Source organism: Pelobates fuscus, chromosome 2 (genome assembly GCF_036172605.1).
Source record: "Pelobates fuscus isolate aPelFus1 chromosome 2, aPelFus1.pri, whole genome shotgun sequence".
NCBI classification, from domain to species: domain Eukaryota; kingdom Metazoa; phylum Chordata; class Amphibia; order Anura; family Pelobatidae; genus Pelobates; species Pelobates fuscus.
Genome location: NC_086318.1, coordinates 287,153,359 through 287,167,649, shown reverse-complemented (window position 1 = coordinate 287,167,649; position 14,291 = coordinate 287,153,359). Strand labels below are relative to the sequence as shown.

The following is a 14,291-nucleotide window of genomic DNA, read 5'->3' as shown; positions in this document are numbered from 1 at the left end:
TGCCGTAAGCTTTTGTTTATTTCTTTTTTGCATTATGATGTCATAATCAGACCACTTTTTTCCCTATCCAGAAGCGTCTTGTCTTTTGTCGCAACCAGAGTTTGATATTCTACCAACATTAGCGAGATCGCATTCTCTTAGTTTCACTTACGGCCATACCAGTCTGAAAATGCCTGATCTCGTCAGATCTCGTAAGCCATCCAGACTTGGGCCTGGTTAGTACTTGTATGGGAGACCAACTAGGAACCTCAGGTGCCGTAAGCTTTTGTTTATTTATTTTTTGCATTATGATGTCATAATCAGACCACTTTTTTCCCTATGGGAGACCAACTAGGAACCTCAGGTGCCGTAAGCTTTTGTTTATTTCTTTTTTGCATTATGATGTCATAATCAGACCACTTTTTTCCTTATCCAGAAGCGTCTTGTCTTTTGTCGCAACCAGAGTTTTATATTCTACCAACATTAGCGAGATCGCATTCTCTTAATTTCACTTACGGCCATACCAGTCTGAAAATGTCAGATCTCGGAAGCCATCCAGACTCGGGCCTGGTTAGTACTTGTATGGGAGACCAACTAGGAACCTCAGGTGCCGTAAGCTTTTGTTTATTTCTTTTTTGCATTATGATATCATAATCAGACGACTTTTTTCCCTATGGGAGACCAACTAGGAACCTCAGGTGCCGTAAGCTTTTGTTTATTTCTTTTTTGCATTATGATGTCATAATCAGACCACTTTTTTCCCTATCCAGAAGCGTCTTGTCTTTTGTCGCAACCAGAGTTTGATATTCTACCAACATTAGCGAGATCGCATTCTCTTAGTTTCAATTACGGCCATACCAGTCTGAAAATGCCAGATCTCGGAAGCCATCCAGACTCGGGCCTGGTTAGTACTTGTATGGGAGACCAACTAGGAACCTCAGGTGCCGTAAGCTTTTGTTTATTTCTTTTTTGCATTATGATGTCATAATCAGACCACTTTTTTCCCTATGGGAGACCAACTAGGAACCTCAGGTGCCGTAAGCTTTTGTTTATTTCTTTTTTGCATTATGATGTCATAATCAGACCACTTTTTTCCCTATCCAGAAGCGTCTTGTCTTTTGTCGCAACCAGAGTTTGATATTCTACCAACATTAGCGAGATCGCATTCACTTAATTTCACTTACGGCCATACCAGTCTGAAAATGCCTGATCTCGTCAGATCTCGGAAGCCATCCAGACTCGGGCCTGGTCAGTACTTGTATGGGAGACCAACTAGGAACCTCAGGTGCCGTAAGCTTTTGTTTATTTCTTTTTTTCATTATGATGTCATAATCAGACCACTTTTTTCCCTATGGGAGACCAACTAGGAACCTCAGGTGCCGTAAGCTTTTGTTTATTTCTTTTTTGCATTATGATGTCATAATCAGACCACTTTTTTCCCTATCCAGAAGCGTCTTGTCTTTTGTCGCAACCAGAGTTTGATATTCTACCAACATTAGCGAGATCGCATTCTCTTAGTTTCACTTACGGCCATACCAGTCTGAAAATGCCTGATCTCGTCAGATCTCGTAAGCCATCCAGACTTGGGCCTGGTTAGTACTTGTATGGGAGACCAACTAGGAACCTCAGGTGCCGTAAGCTTTTGTTTATTTCTTTTTTGCATTATGATGTCATAATCAGACCACTTTTTTCCCTATGGGAGACCAACTAGGAACCTCAGGTGCCGTAAGCTTTTGTTTATTTCTTTTTTGCATTATGATGTCATAATCAGACCACTTTTTTCCCTATCCAGAAGCGTCTTGTCTTTTGTCGCAACCAGAGTTTGATATTCTACCAACATTAGCGAGATCGCATTCTCTTAGTTTCACTTACGGCCATACCAGTCTGAAAATGCCTGATCTCGTCAGATCTCGGAAGCCATCCAGACTTGGGCCTGGTTAGTACTTGTATGGGAGACCAACTAGGAACCTCAGGTGCCGTAAGCTTTTGTTTATTTCTTTTTTGCATTATGATGTCATAATCAGACCACTTTTTTCCCTATGGGAGACCAACTAGGAACCTCAGGTGCCGTAAGCTTTTGTTTATTTCTTTTTTGCATTATGATGTCATAATCAGACCACTTTTTTCCCTATCCAGAAGCGTCTTGTCTTTTGTCGCAACCAGAGTTTGATATTCTACCAACATTAGCGAGATCGCATTCACTTAATTTCACTTACGGCCATACCAGTCTGAAAATGCCTGATCTCGTCAGATCTCGGAAGCCATCCAGACTCGGGCCTGGTTAGTACTTGTATGGGAGACCAACTAGGAACCTCAGGTGCCGTAAGCTTTTGTTTATTTCTTTTTTGCATTATGATGTCATAATCAGACCACTTTTTTCCCTATCCAGAAGCGTCTTGTCTTTTGTCGCAACCAGAGTTTGATATTCTACCAACATTAGCGAGATCGCATTCGCTTAGTTTCACTTACGGCCATACCAGTCTGAAAATGCCTGATCTCGTCAGATCTTGGAAGCCATCCAGACTTGGGCCTGGTTAGTATTTGTATGGGAGACCAACTAGGAACCTCAGGTGCCGTAAGCTTTTGTTTATTTCTTTTTTGAATTATGATGTCATAATCAGACCACTTTTTTCCCTATGGGAGACCAACTAGGAACCTCAGGTGCCGTAAGCTTTTGTTTATTTCTTTTTTGCATTATGATGTCATAATCAGACCACTTTTTTCCCTATCCAGAAGCGTCTTGTCTTTTGTCGCAACCAGAGTTTGATATTCTACCAACATTAGCGAGATCGCATTCTCTTAGTTTCACTTACGGCCATACCAGTCTGAAAATGCCTGATCTCGTCAGATCTCGGAAGCCATCCAGACTTGGGCCTGGTTAGTACTTGTATGGGAGACCAACTAGGAACCTCAGGTGCCGTAAGCTTTTGTTTATTTCTTTTTTGCATTATGATGTCATAATCAGACCACTTTTTTCCCTATGGGAGGCCAACTAGGAACCTCAGGTGCCGTAAGCTTTTGTTTATTTCTTTTTTGCATTATGATGTCATAATCAGACCACTTTTTTCCCTATCCAGAAGCGTCTTGTCTTTTGTCGCAACCAGAGTTTTATATTCTACCAACATTAGCGAGATCGCATTCTCTTAATTTCACTTACGGCCATACCAGTCTGAAAATGTCAGATCTCGGAAGCCATCCAGACTCGGGCCTGGTTAGTACTTGTATGGGAGACCAACTAGGAACCTCAGGTGCCGTAAGCTTTTGTTTATTTCTTTTTTGCATTATGATGTCATAATCAGACCACTTTTTTCCCTATGGGAGACCAACTAGGAACCTCAATTGCCGTAAGCTTTTGTTTATTTCTTTTTTGCATTATGATGTCATAATCAGACCACTTTTTTCCCTATCCAGAAGCGTCTTGTCTTTTGTCGCAACCAGAGTTTGATATTCTACCAACATTAGCGAGATCGCATTCTCTTAATTTCACTTACGGCCATACCAGTCTGAGAATGCCAGATCTCGGAAGCCATCCAGACTCGGGCCTGGTTAGTACTTGTATGGGAGACCAACTAGGAACCTCAGGTGCCGTAAGCTTTTGTTTATTTCTTTTTTGCATTATGATGTCATAATCAGACCACTTTTTTCCCTATGGGAGGCCAACTAGGAACCTCAGGTGCCGTAAGCTTTTGTTTATTTCTTTTTTGCATTATGATGTCATAATCAGACCACTTTTTTCCCTATCCAGAAGCGTCTTGTCTTTTGTCGCAACCAGAGTTTGATATTCTACCAACATTAGCGAGATCGCATTCTCTTAATTTCACTTACGGCCATAGCAGTCTGAAAATGCCTGATCTCGTCAGATCTCGGAAGCCATCCAGACTCGGGCCTGGTTAGTACTTGTATGGGAGACCAACTAGGAACCTCAGGTGCCGTAAGCTTTTGTTTATTTCTTTTTTGCATTATGATGTCATAATCAGACCACTTTTTTCCCTATCCAGAAGCGTCTTGTCTTTTGTCGCAACCAGAGTTTGATATTCTACCAACATTAGCGAGATCGCATTCTCTTAGTTTCACTTACGGCCATACCAGTCTGAAAATGCCTGATCTCGTCAGATCTCGTAAGCCATCCAGACTTGGGCCTGGTTAGTACTTGTATGGGAGACCAACTAGGAACCTCAGGTGCCGTAAGCTTTTGTTTATTTCTTTTTTGCATTATGATGTCATAATCAGACCACTTTTTTCCCTATGGGAGACCAACTAGGAACCTCAGGTGCCGTAAGCTTTTGTTTATTTCTTTTTTGCATTATGATGTCATAATCAGACCACTTTTTTCCCTATCCAGAAGCGTCTTGTCTTTTGTCGCAACCAGAGTTTGATATTCTACCAACATTAGCGAGATCGCATTCTCTTAGTTTCACTTACGGCCATACCAGTCTGAAAATGCCTGATCTCGTCAGATCTCGGAAGCCATCCAGACTTGGGCCTGGTTAGTACTTGTATGGGAGACCAACTAGGAACCTCAGGTGCCGTAAGCTTTTGTTTATTTCTTTTTTGCATTATGATGTCATAATCAGACCACTTTTTTCCCTATGGGAGACCAACTAGGAACCTCAGGTGCCGTAAGCTTTTGTTTATTTCTTTTTTGCATTATGATGTCATAATCAGACCACTTTTTTCCCTATCCAGAAGCGTCTTGTCTTTTGTCGCAACCAGAGTTTTATATTCTACCAACATTAGCGAGATCGCATTCTCTTAATTTCACTTACGGCCATACCAGTCTGAAAATGTCAGATCTCGGAAGCCATCCAGACTCGGGCCTGGTTAGTACTTGTATGGGAGACCAACTAGGAACCTCAGGTGCCGTAAGCTTTTGTTTATTTCTTTTTTGCATTATGATATCATAATCAGACGACTTTTTTCCCTATGGGAGACCAACTAGGAACCTCAGGTGCCGTAAGCTTTTGTTTATTTCTTTTTTGCATTATGATGTCATAATCAGACCACTTTTTTCCCTATCCAGAAGCGTCTTGTCTTTTGTCGCAACCAGAGTTTGATATTCTACCAACATTAGCGAGATCGCATTCTCTTAGTTTCAATTACGGCCATACCAGTCTGAAAATGCCAGATCTCGGAAGCCATCCAGACTCGGGCCTGGTTAGTACTTGTATGGGAGACCAACTAGGAACCTCAGGTGCCGTAAGCTTTTGTTTATTTCTTTTTTGCATTATGATGTCATAATCAGACCACTTTTTTTCCCTATGGGAGACCAACTAGGAACCTCAGGTGCCGTAAGCTTTTGTTTATTTCTTTTTTGCATTATGATGTCATAATCAGACCACTTTTTTCCCTATCCAGAAGCGTCTTGTCTTTTGTCGCAACCAGAGTTTGATATTCTACCAACATTAGCGAGATCGCATTCTCTTAGTTTCACTTACGGCCATACCAGTCTGAAAATGCCAGATCTCGTAAGCCATCCAGACTTGGGCCTGGTTAGTACTTGTATGGGAGACCAACTAGGAACCTCAGGTGCCGTAAGCTTTTGTTTATTTATTTTTTGCATTATGATGTCATAATCAGACCACTTTTTTCCCTATGGGAGACCAACTAGGAACCTCAGGTGCCGTAAGCTTTTGTTTATTTCTTTTTTGCATTATGATGTCATAATCAGACCACTTTTTTCCTTATCCAGAAGCGTCTTGTCTTTTGTCGCAACCAGAGTTTTATATTCTACCAACATTAGCGAGATCGCATTCTCTTAATTTCACTTACGGCCATACCAGTCTGAAAATGTCAGATCTCGGAAGCCATCCAGACTCGGGCCTGGTTAGTACTTGTATGGGAGACCAACTAGGAACCTCAGGTGCCGTAAGCTTTTGTTTATTTCTTTTTTGCATTATGATATCATAATCAGACGACTTTTTTCCCTATGGGAGACCAACTAGGAACCTCAGGTGCCGTAAGCTTTTGTTTATTTCTTTTTTGCATTATGATGTCATAATCAGACCACTTTTTTCCCTATCCAGAAGCGTCTTGTCTTTTGTCGCAACCAGAGTTTGATATTCTACCAACATTAGCGAGATCGCATTCTCTTAGTTTCAATTACGGCCATACCAGTCTGAAAATGCCAGATCTCGGAAGCCATCCAGACTCGGGCCTGGTTAGTACTTGTATGGGAGACCAACTAGGAACCTCAGGTGCCGTAAGCTTTTGTTTATTTCTTTTTTGCATTATGATGTCATAATCAGACCACTTTTTTCCCTATGGGAGACCAACTAGGAACCTCAGGTGCCGTAAGCTTTTGTTTATTTCTTTTTTGCATTATGATGTCATAATCAGACCACTTTTTTCCCTATCCAGAAGCATCTTGTCTTTTGTCGCAACCAGAGTTTGATATTCTACCAACATTAACGAGATCGCATTCTCTTAATTTCACTTACGGCCATACCAGTCTGAAAATTCCTGATCTCGTCAGATCTCGGAAGCCATCCAGACTTGGGCCTGGTTAGTACTTGTATGGGAGACCAACTAGGAACCTCAGGTGCCGTAAGCTTTTGTTTATTTCTTTTTTGCATTATGATGTCATAATCAGACCACTTTTTTCCCTATCCAGAAGCGTCTTGTCTTTTGTCGCAACCAGAGTTTGATATTCTACCAACATTAGCGAGATCGCATTCTCTTAATTTCACTTACGGCCATACCAGTCTGAAAATGCCTGATCTCGTCAGATCTCGGATGCCATCCAGACTCGGGCCTGGTTAGTACTTGTATGGGAGACCAACAAGGAACCTCAGGTGCCGTAAGCTTTTGTTTATTTCTTTTTTGCATTATGATATCATAATCAGACCACTTTTTTCCCTATGGGAGACCAACTAGGAACCTCAGGTGCCGTAAGCTTTTGTTTATTTCTTTTTTGCATTATGATGTCATAATCAGACCACTTTTTTCCCTATCCAGAAGCGTCTTGTCTTTTGTCGCAACCAGAGTTTGATATTCTACCAACATTAGCGAGATCGCATTCTCTTAATTTCACTTACAGCCGTACCAGTCTGAAAATGCCTGATCTCGTCAGATCTCGGAAGCCATCCAGACTCGGGCCTGGTTAGTACTTGTATGGGAGACCAACTAGGAACCTCAGGTGCCGTAAGCTTTTGTTTATTTCTTTTTTGCATTATGATGTCATTATCAGACCACTTGTTTCCCTATGGGAGACCAACTAGGAACCTCAGGTGCCGTAAGCTTTTGTTTATTTCTTTTTTGCATTATGATGTCATAATCAGACCACTTTTTTCCCTATCCAGAAGCGTCTTGTCTTTTGTCGCAACCAGAGTTTGATATTCTACCAACATTAGCGAGATCGCATTCTCTTAGTTTCACTTACGGCCATACCAGTCTGAAAATGCCTGATCTCGTCAGATCTCGGAAGCCATCCAGACTCGGGCCTGGTTAGTACTTGTATGGGAGACCAACTTGGAACCTCAGGTGCCGTAAGCTTTTGTTTATTTCTTTTTTGCATTATGATGTCATAATCAGACCACTTTTTTCCCTATGGGAGACCAACTAGGAACCTCAGGTGCCGTAAGCTTTTGTTTATTTCTTTTTTGCATTATGATGTCATAATCAGACCACTTTTTTCCCTATCCAGAAGCGTCTTGTCTTTTGTCGCAACCAGAGTTTGATATTCTACCAACATTAGCGAGATCGCATTCTCTTAATTTCACTTACGGCCATACCAGTCTGAAAATGTCAGATCTCGGAAGCCATCCAGACTCGGGCCTGGTTAGTACTTGTATGGGAGACCAACTAGGAACCTCAGGTGCCGTAAGCTTTTGTTTATTTCTTTTTTGCATTATGATGTCATAATCAGACCACTTTTTTCCCTATCCAGAAGCGTCTTGTCTTTTGTCGCAACCAGAGTTTGATATTCTACCAACATTAGCGAGATCGCATTCTCTTAGTTTCACTTACGGCCATACCAGTCTGAAAATGCCTGATCTCGTCAGATCTCGGAAGCCATCCAGACTCGGGCCTGGTTAGTACTTGTATGGGAGACCAACTTGGAACCTCAGGTGCCGTAAGCTTTTGTTTATTTCTTTTTTGCATTATGATATCATAATCAGACCACTTTTTTCCCTATGGGAGACCAACTAGGAACCTCAGGTGCCGTAAGCTTTTGTTTATTTCTTTTTTGCATTATGATGTCATAATCAGACCACTTTTTTCCCTATGGGAGACCAACTAGGAACCTCAGGTGCCGTAAGCTTTTGTTTATTTCTTTTTTGCATTATGATGTCATAATCAGACCACTTTTTTCCCTATCCAGAAGCGTCTTGTCTTTTGTCGCAACCAGAGTTTGATATTCTACCAACATTAGCGAGATCGCATTCTCTTAATTTCACTTACGGCCATACCAGTCTGAAAATGTCAGATCTCGGAAGCCATCCAGACTCGGGCCTGGTTAGTACTTGTATGGGAGACCAACTAGGAACCTCAGGTGCCGTAAGCTTTTGTTTATTTCTTTTTTGCATTATGATATCATAATCAGACGACTTTTTTCCCTATGGGAGACCAACTAGGAACCTCAGGTGCCGTAAGCTTTTGTTTATTTCTTTTTTGCATTATGATGTCATAATCAGACCACTTTTTTCCCTATCCAGAAGCGTCTTGTCTTTTGTCGCAACCAGAGTTTGATATTCTACCAACATTAGCGAGATCGCATTCTCTTAATTTCACTTACGGCCATACCAGTCTGAAAATGTCAGATCTCGGAAGCCATCCAGACTCGGGCCTGGTTAGTACTTGTATGGGAGACCAACTAGGAACCTCAGGTGCCGTAAGCTTTTGTTTATTTCTTTTTTGCATTATGATATCATAATCAGACGACTTTTTTCCCTATGGGAGACCAACTAGGAACCTCAGGTGCCGTAAGCTTTTGTTTATTTCTTTTTTGCATTATGATGTCATAATCAGACCACTTTTTTCCCTATCCAGAAGCGTCTTGTCTTTTGTCGCAACCAGAGTTTGATATTCTACCAACATTAGCGAGATCGCATTCTCTTAGTTTCACTTACGGCCATACCAGTCTGAAAATGCCTGATCTCGTCAGATCTCGTAAGCCATCCAGACTTGGGCCTGGTTAGTACTTGTATGGGAGACCAACTAGGAACCTCAGGTGCCGTAAGCTTTTGTTTATTTCTTTTTTGCATTATGATGTCATAATCAGACCACTTTTTTCCCTATGGGAGACCAACTAGGAACCTCAGGTGCCGTAAGCTTTTGTTTATTTCTTTTTTGCATTATGATGTCATAATCAGACCACTTTTTTCCCTATCCAGAAGCGTCTTGTCTTTTGTCGCAACCAGAGTTTGATATTCTACCAACATTAGCGAGATCGCATTCTCTTAGTTTCACTTACGGCCATACCAGTCTGAAAATGCCTGATCTCGTCAGATCTCGGAAGCCATCCAGACTTGGGCCTGGTTAGTACTTGTATGGGAGACCAACTAGGAACCTCAGGTGCCGTAAGCTTTTGTTTATTTCTTTTTTGCATTATGATGTCATAATCAGACCACTTTTTTCCCTATGGGAGACCAACTAGGAACCTCAGGTGCCGTAAGCTTTTGTTTATTTCTTTTTTGCATTATGATGTCATAATCAGACCACTTTTTTCCCTATCCAGAAGCGTCTTGTCTTTTGTCGCAACCAGAGTTTTATATTCTACCAACATTAGCGAGATCGCATTCTCTTAATTTCACTTACGGCCATACCAGTCTGAAAATGTCAGATCTCGGAAGCCATCCAGACTCGGGCCTGGTTAGTACTTGTATGGGAGACCAACTAGGAACCTCAGGTGCCGTAAGCTTTTGTTTATTTCTTTTTTGCATTATGATATCATAATCAGACGACTTTTTTCCCTATGGGAGACCAACTAGGAACCTCAGGTGCCGTAAGCTTTTGTTTATTTCTTTTTTGCATTATGATGTCATAATCAGACCACTTTTTTCCCTATCCAGAAGCGTCTTGTCTTTTGTCGCAACCAGAGTTTGATATTCTACCAACATTAGCGAGATCGCATTCTCTTAGTTTCAATTACGGCCATACCAGTCTGAAAATGCCAGATCTCGGAAGCCATCCAGACTCGGGCCTGGTTAGTACTTGTATGGGAGACCAACTAGGAACCTCAGGTGCCGTAAGCTTTTGTTTATTTCTTTTTTGCATTATGATGTCATAATCAGACCACTTTTTTTCCCTATGGGAGACCAACTAGGAACCTCAGGTGCCGTAAGCTTTTGTTTATTTCTTTTTTGCATTATGATGTCATAATCAGACCACTTTTTTCCCTATCCAGAAGCGTCTTGTCTTTTGTCGCAACCAGAGTTTGATATTCTACCAACATTAGCGAGATCGCATTCACTTAATTTCACTTACGGCCATACCAGTCTGAAAATGCCTGATCTCGTCAGATCTCGGAAGCCATCCAGACTCGGGCCTGGTTAGTACTTGTATGGGAGACCAACTAGGAACCTCAGGTGCCGTAAGCTTTTGTTTATTTCTTTTTTGCATTATGATGTCATAATCAGACCACTTTTTTCCCTATGGGAGACCAACTAGGAACCTCAGGTGCCGTAAGCTTTTGTTTATTTCTTTTTTGCATTATGATGTCATAATCAGACCACTTTTTTCCCTATCCAGAAGCGTCTTGTCTTTTGTCGCAACCAGAGTTTGATATTCTACCAACATTAGCGAGATCGCATTCTCTTAGTTTCACTTACAGCCATACCAGTCTGAAAATGCCTGATCTCGTCAGATCTTGGAAGCCATCCAGACTCGGGCCTGGTTAGTACTTGTATGGGAGACCAACTAGGAACCTCAGGTGCCGTAAGCTTTTGTTTATTTCTTTTTTGCATTATGATGTCATAATCAGACCACTTTTTTCCCTATCCAGAAGCATCTTGTCTTTTGTCGCAACCAGAGTTTGATATTCTACCAACATTAACGAGATCGCATTCTCTTAATTTCACTTACGGCCATACCAGTCTGAAAATTCCTGATCTCGTCAGATCTCGGAAGCCATCCAGACTTGGGCCTGGTTAGTACTTGTATGGGAGACCAACTAGGAACCTCAGGTGCCGTAAGCTTTTGTTTATTTCTTTTTTGCATTATGATGTCATAATCAGACCACTTTTTTCCCTATCCAGAAGCGTCTTGTCTTTTGTCGCAACCAGAGTTTGATATTCTACCAACATTAGCGAGATCGCATTCTCTTAATTTCACTTACGGCCATACCAGTCTGAAAATGCCTGATCTCGTCAGATCTCGGATGCCATCCAGACTCGGGCCTGGTTAGTACTTGTATGGGAGACCAACAAGGAACCTCAGGTGCCGTAAGCTTTTGTTTATTTCTTTTTTGCATTATGATATCATAATCAGACCACTTTTTTCCCTATGGGAGACCAACTAGGAACCTCAGGTGCCGTAAGCTTTTGTTTATTTCTTTTTTGCATTATGATGTCATAATCAGACCACTTTTTTCCCTATCCAGAAGCGTCTTGTCTTTTGTCGCAACCAGAGTTTGATATTCTACCAACATTAGCGAGATCGCATTCTCTTAATTTCACTTACAGCCGTACCAGTCTGAAAATGCCTGATCTCGTCAGATCTCGGAAGCCATCCAGACTCGGGCCTGGTTAGTACTTGTATGGGAGACCAACTAGGAACCTCAGGTGCCGTAAGCTTTTGTTTATTTCTTTTTTGCATTATGATGTCATTATCAGACCACTTGTTTCCCTATGGGAGACCAACTAGGAACCTCAGGTGCCGTAAGCTTTTGTTTATTTCTTTTTTGCATTATGATGTCATAATCAGACCACTTTTTTCCCTATCCAGAAGCGTCTTGTCTTTTGTCGCAACCAGAGTTTGATATTCTACCACCATTAGCGAGATCGCATTCTCTTAGTTTCACTTACGGCCATACCAGTCTGAAAATGCCTGATCTCGTCAGATCTCGGAAGCCATCCAGACTCGGGCCTGGTTAGTACTTGTATGGGAGACCAACTTGGAACCTCAGGTGCCGTAAGCTTTTGTTTATTTCTTTTTTGCATTATGATGTCATAATCAGACCACTTTTTTCCCTATGGGAGACCAACTAGGAACCTCAGGTGCCGTAAGCTTTTGTTTATTTCTTTTTTGCATTATGATGTCATAATCAGACCACTTTTTTCCCTATCCAGAAGCGTCTTGTCTTTTGTCGCAACCAGAGTTTGATATTCTACCAACATTAGCGAGATCGCATTCTCTTAATTTCACTTACGGCCATACCAGTCTGAAAATGTCAGATCTCGGAAGCCATCCAGACTCGGGCCTGGTTAGTACTTGTATGGGAGACCAACTAGGAACCTCAGGTGCCGTAAGCTTTTGTTTATTTCTTTTTTGCATTATGATGTCATAATCAGACCACTTTTTTCCCTATCCAGAAGCGTCTTGTCTTTTGTCGCAACCAGAGTTTGATATTCTACCAACATTAGCGAGATCGCATTCTCTTAGTTTCACTTACGGCCATACCAGTCTGAAAATGCCTGATCTCGTCAGATCTCGGAAGCCATCCAGACTCGGGCCTGGTTAGTACTTGTATGGGAGACCAACTTGGAACCTCAGGTGCCGTAAGCTTTTGTTTATTTCTTTTTTGCATTATGATATCATAATCAGACCACTTTTTTCCCTATGGGAGACCAACTAGGAACCTCAGGTGCCGTAAGCTTTTGTTTATTTCTTTTTTGCATTATGATGTCATAATCAGACCACTTTTTTCCCTATGGGAGACCAACTAGGAACCTCAGGTGCCGTAAGCTTTTGTTTATTTCTTTTTTGCATTATGATGTCATAATCAGACCACTTTTTTCCCTATCCAGAAGCGTCTTGTCTTTTGTCGCAACCAGAGTTTGATATTCTACCAACATTAGCGAGATCGCATTCTCTTAATTTCACTTACGGCCATACCAGTCTGAAAATGTCAGATCTCGGAAGCCATCCAGACTCGGGCCTGGTTAGTACTTGTATGGGAGACCAACTAGGAACCTCAGGTGCCGTAAGCTTTTGTTTATTTCTTTTTTGCATTATGATATCATAATCAGACGACTTTTTTCCCTATGGGAGACCAACTAGGAACCTCAGGTGCCGTAAGCTTTTGTTTATTTCTTTTTTGCATTATGATGTCATAATCAGACCACTTTTTTCCCTATCCAGAAGCGTCTTGTCTTTTGTCGCAACCAGAGTTTGATATTCTACCAACATTAGCGAGATCGCATTCTCTTAATTTCACTTACGGCCATACCAGTCTGAAAATGTCAGATCTCGGAAGCCATCCAGACTCGGGCCTGGTTAGTACTTGTATGGGAGACCAACTAGGAACCTCAGGTGCCGTAAGCTTTTGTTTATTTCTTTTTTGCATTATGATATCATAATCAGACGACTTTTTTCCCTATGGGAGACCAACTAGGAACCTCAGGTGCCGTAAGCTTTTGTTTATTTCTTTTTTGCATTATGATGTCATAATCAGACCACTTTTTTCCCTATCCAGAAGCGTCTTGTCTTTTGTCGCAACCAGAGTTTGATATTCTACCAACATTAGCGAGATCGCATTCTCTTAGTTTCAATTACGGCCATACCAGTCTGAAAATGCCAGATCTCGGAAGCCATCCAGACTCGGGCCTGGTTAGTACTTGTATGGGAGACCAACTAGGAACCTCAGGTGCCGTAAGCTTTTGTTTATTTCTTTTTTGCATTATGATGTCATAATCAGACCACTTTTTTCCCTATGGGAGACCAACTAGGAACCTCAGGTGCCGTTAGCTTTTGTTTATTTCTTTTTTGCATTATGATGTCATAATCAGACCACTTTTTTCCCTATCCAGAAGCGTCTTGTCTTTTGTCGCAACCAGAGTTTGATATTCTACCAACATTAGCGAGATCGCATTCTCTTAGTTTCACTTACGGCCATACCAGTCTGAAAATGCCTGATCTCGTCAGATCTCGGAAGCCATCCAGACTTGGGCCTGGTTAGTACTTGTATGGGAGACCAACTAGGAACCTCAGGTGCCGTAAGCTTTTGTTTATTTCTTTTTTGCATTATGATGTCATAATCAGACCACTTTTTTCCCTATGGGAGACCAACTAGGAACCTCAGGTGCCGTAAGCTTTTGTTTATTTCTTTTTTGCATTATAATGTCATAATCAGACCACTTTTTTCCCTATCCAGAAGCGTCTTGTCTTTTGTCGCAACCAGAGTTTGATATTCTACCAACATTAGCGAGATCGCA

General features: G+C 41.5%; 25 pseudogenes; all 25 read left to right on the top strand.

Moving 5' to 3' along the window:
- The first annotated feature begins 145 nt into the window (after positions 1 to 145).
- Positions 146 to 264, top strand: LOC134596268 (5S ribosomal RNA; annotated as a pseudogene).
- Positions 265 to 1,157: 893 nt separating this feature from the next.
- Positions 1,158 to 1,276, top strand: LOC134595120 (5S ribosomal RNA; annotated as a pseudogene).
- Positions 1,277 to 1,501: 225 nt separating this feature from the next.
- On the top strand, positions 1,502 to 1,620 carry LOC134596267 (5S ribosomal RNA; annotated as a pseudogene).
- A 225-nt stretch (positions 1,621 to 1,845) lies between these two features.
- LOC134598013 (5S ribosomal RNA) lies at positions 1,846 to 1,964 on the top strand (annotated as a pseudogene).
- Positions 1,965 to 2,189: 225 nt separating this feature from the next.
- On the top strand, positions 2,190 to 2,308 carry LOC134592830 (5S ribosomal RNA; annotated as a pseudogene).
- A 134-nt stretch (positions 2,309 to 2,442) lies between these two features.
- On the top strand, positions 2,443 to 2,561 carry LOC134597333 (5S ribosomal RNA; annotated as a pseudogene).
- A 225-nt stretch (positions 2,562 to 2,786) lies between these two features.
- LOC134598001 (5S ribosomal RNA) lies at positions 2,787 to 2,905 on the top strand (annotated as a pseudogene).
- Positions 2,906 to 3,798: 893 nt separating this feature from the next.
- Positions 3,799 to 3,917, top strand: LOC134597149 (5S ribosomal RNA; annotated as a pseudogene).
- A 134-nt stretch (positions 3,918 to 4,051) lies between these two features.
- Positions 4,052 to 4,170, top strand: LOC134596266 (5S ribosomal RNA; annotated as a pseudogene).
- A 225-nt stretch (positions 4,171 to 4,395) lies between these two features.
- LOC134597989 (5S ribosomal RNA) lies at positions 4,396 to 4,514 on the top strand (annotated as a pseudogene).
- Positions 4,515 to 6,410: 1,896 nt separating this feature from the next.
- LOC134588242 (5S ribosomal RNA) lies at positions 6,411 to 6,529 on the top strand (annotated as a pseudogene).
- Positions 6,530 to 6,663: 134 nt separating this feature from the next.
- On the top strand, positions 6,664 to 6,782 carry LOC134597363 (5S ribosomal RNA; annotated as a pseudogene).
- A 225-nt stretch (positions 6,783 to 7,007) lies between these two features.
- On the top strand, positions 7,008 to 7,126 carry LOC134598161 (5S ribosomal RNA; annotated as a pseudogene).
- Positions 7,127 to 7,351: 225 nt separating this feature from the next.
- On the top strand, positions 7,352 to 7,470 carry LOC134594292 (5S ribosomal RNA; annotated as a pseudogene).
- A 468-nt stretch (positions 7,471 to 7,938) lies between these two features.
- On the top strand, positions 7,939 to 8,057 carry LOC134594291 (5S ribosomal RNA; annotated as a pseudogene).
- A 984-nt stretch (positions 8,058 to 9,041) lies between these two features.
- On the top strand, positions 9,042 to 9,160 carry LOC134596265 (5S ribosomal RNA; annotated as a pseudogene).
- Positions 9,161 to 9,385: 225 nt separating this feature from the next.
- Positions 9,386 to 9,504, top strand: LOC134597977 (5S ribosomal RNA; annotated as a pseudogene).
- Positions 9,505 to 10,398: 894 nt separating this feature from the next.
- LOC134592818 (5S ribosomal RNA) lies at positions 10,399 to 10,517 on the top strand (annotated as a pseudogene).
- Positions 10,518 to 10,742: 225 nt separating this feature from the next.
- On the top strand, positions 10,743 to 10,861 carry LOC134598349 (5S ribosomal RNA; annotated as a pseudogene).
- Positions 10,862 to 10,995: 134 nt separating this feature from the next.
- On the top strand, positions 10,996 to 11,114 carry LOC134588231 (5S ribosomal RNA; annotated as a pseudogene).
- A 134-nt stretch (positions 11,115 to 11,248) lies between these two features.
- On the top strand, positions 11,249 to 11,367 carry LOC134597362 (5S ribosomal RNA; annotated as a pseudogene).
- A 225-nt stretch (positions 11,368 to 11,592) lies between these two features.
- Positions 11,593 to 11,711, top strand: LOC134598160 (5S ribosomal RNA; annotated as a pseudogene).
- Positions 11,712 to 11,936: 225 nt separating this feature from the next.
- Positions 11,937 to 12,055, top strand: LOC134594290 (5S ribosomal RNA; annotated as a pseudogene).
- A 468-nt stretch (positions 12,056 to 12,523) lies between these two features.
- LOC134594289 (5S ribosomal RNA) lies at positions 12,524 to 12,642 on the top strand (annotated as a pseudogene).
- Positions 12,643 to 13,960: 1,318 nt separating this feature from the next.
- On the top strand, positions 13,961 to 14,079 carry LOC134597965 (5S ribosomal RNA; annotated as a pseudogene).
- The last annotated feature ends 212 nt before the right edge of the window (positions 14,080 to 14,291 follow it).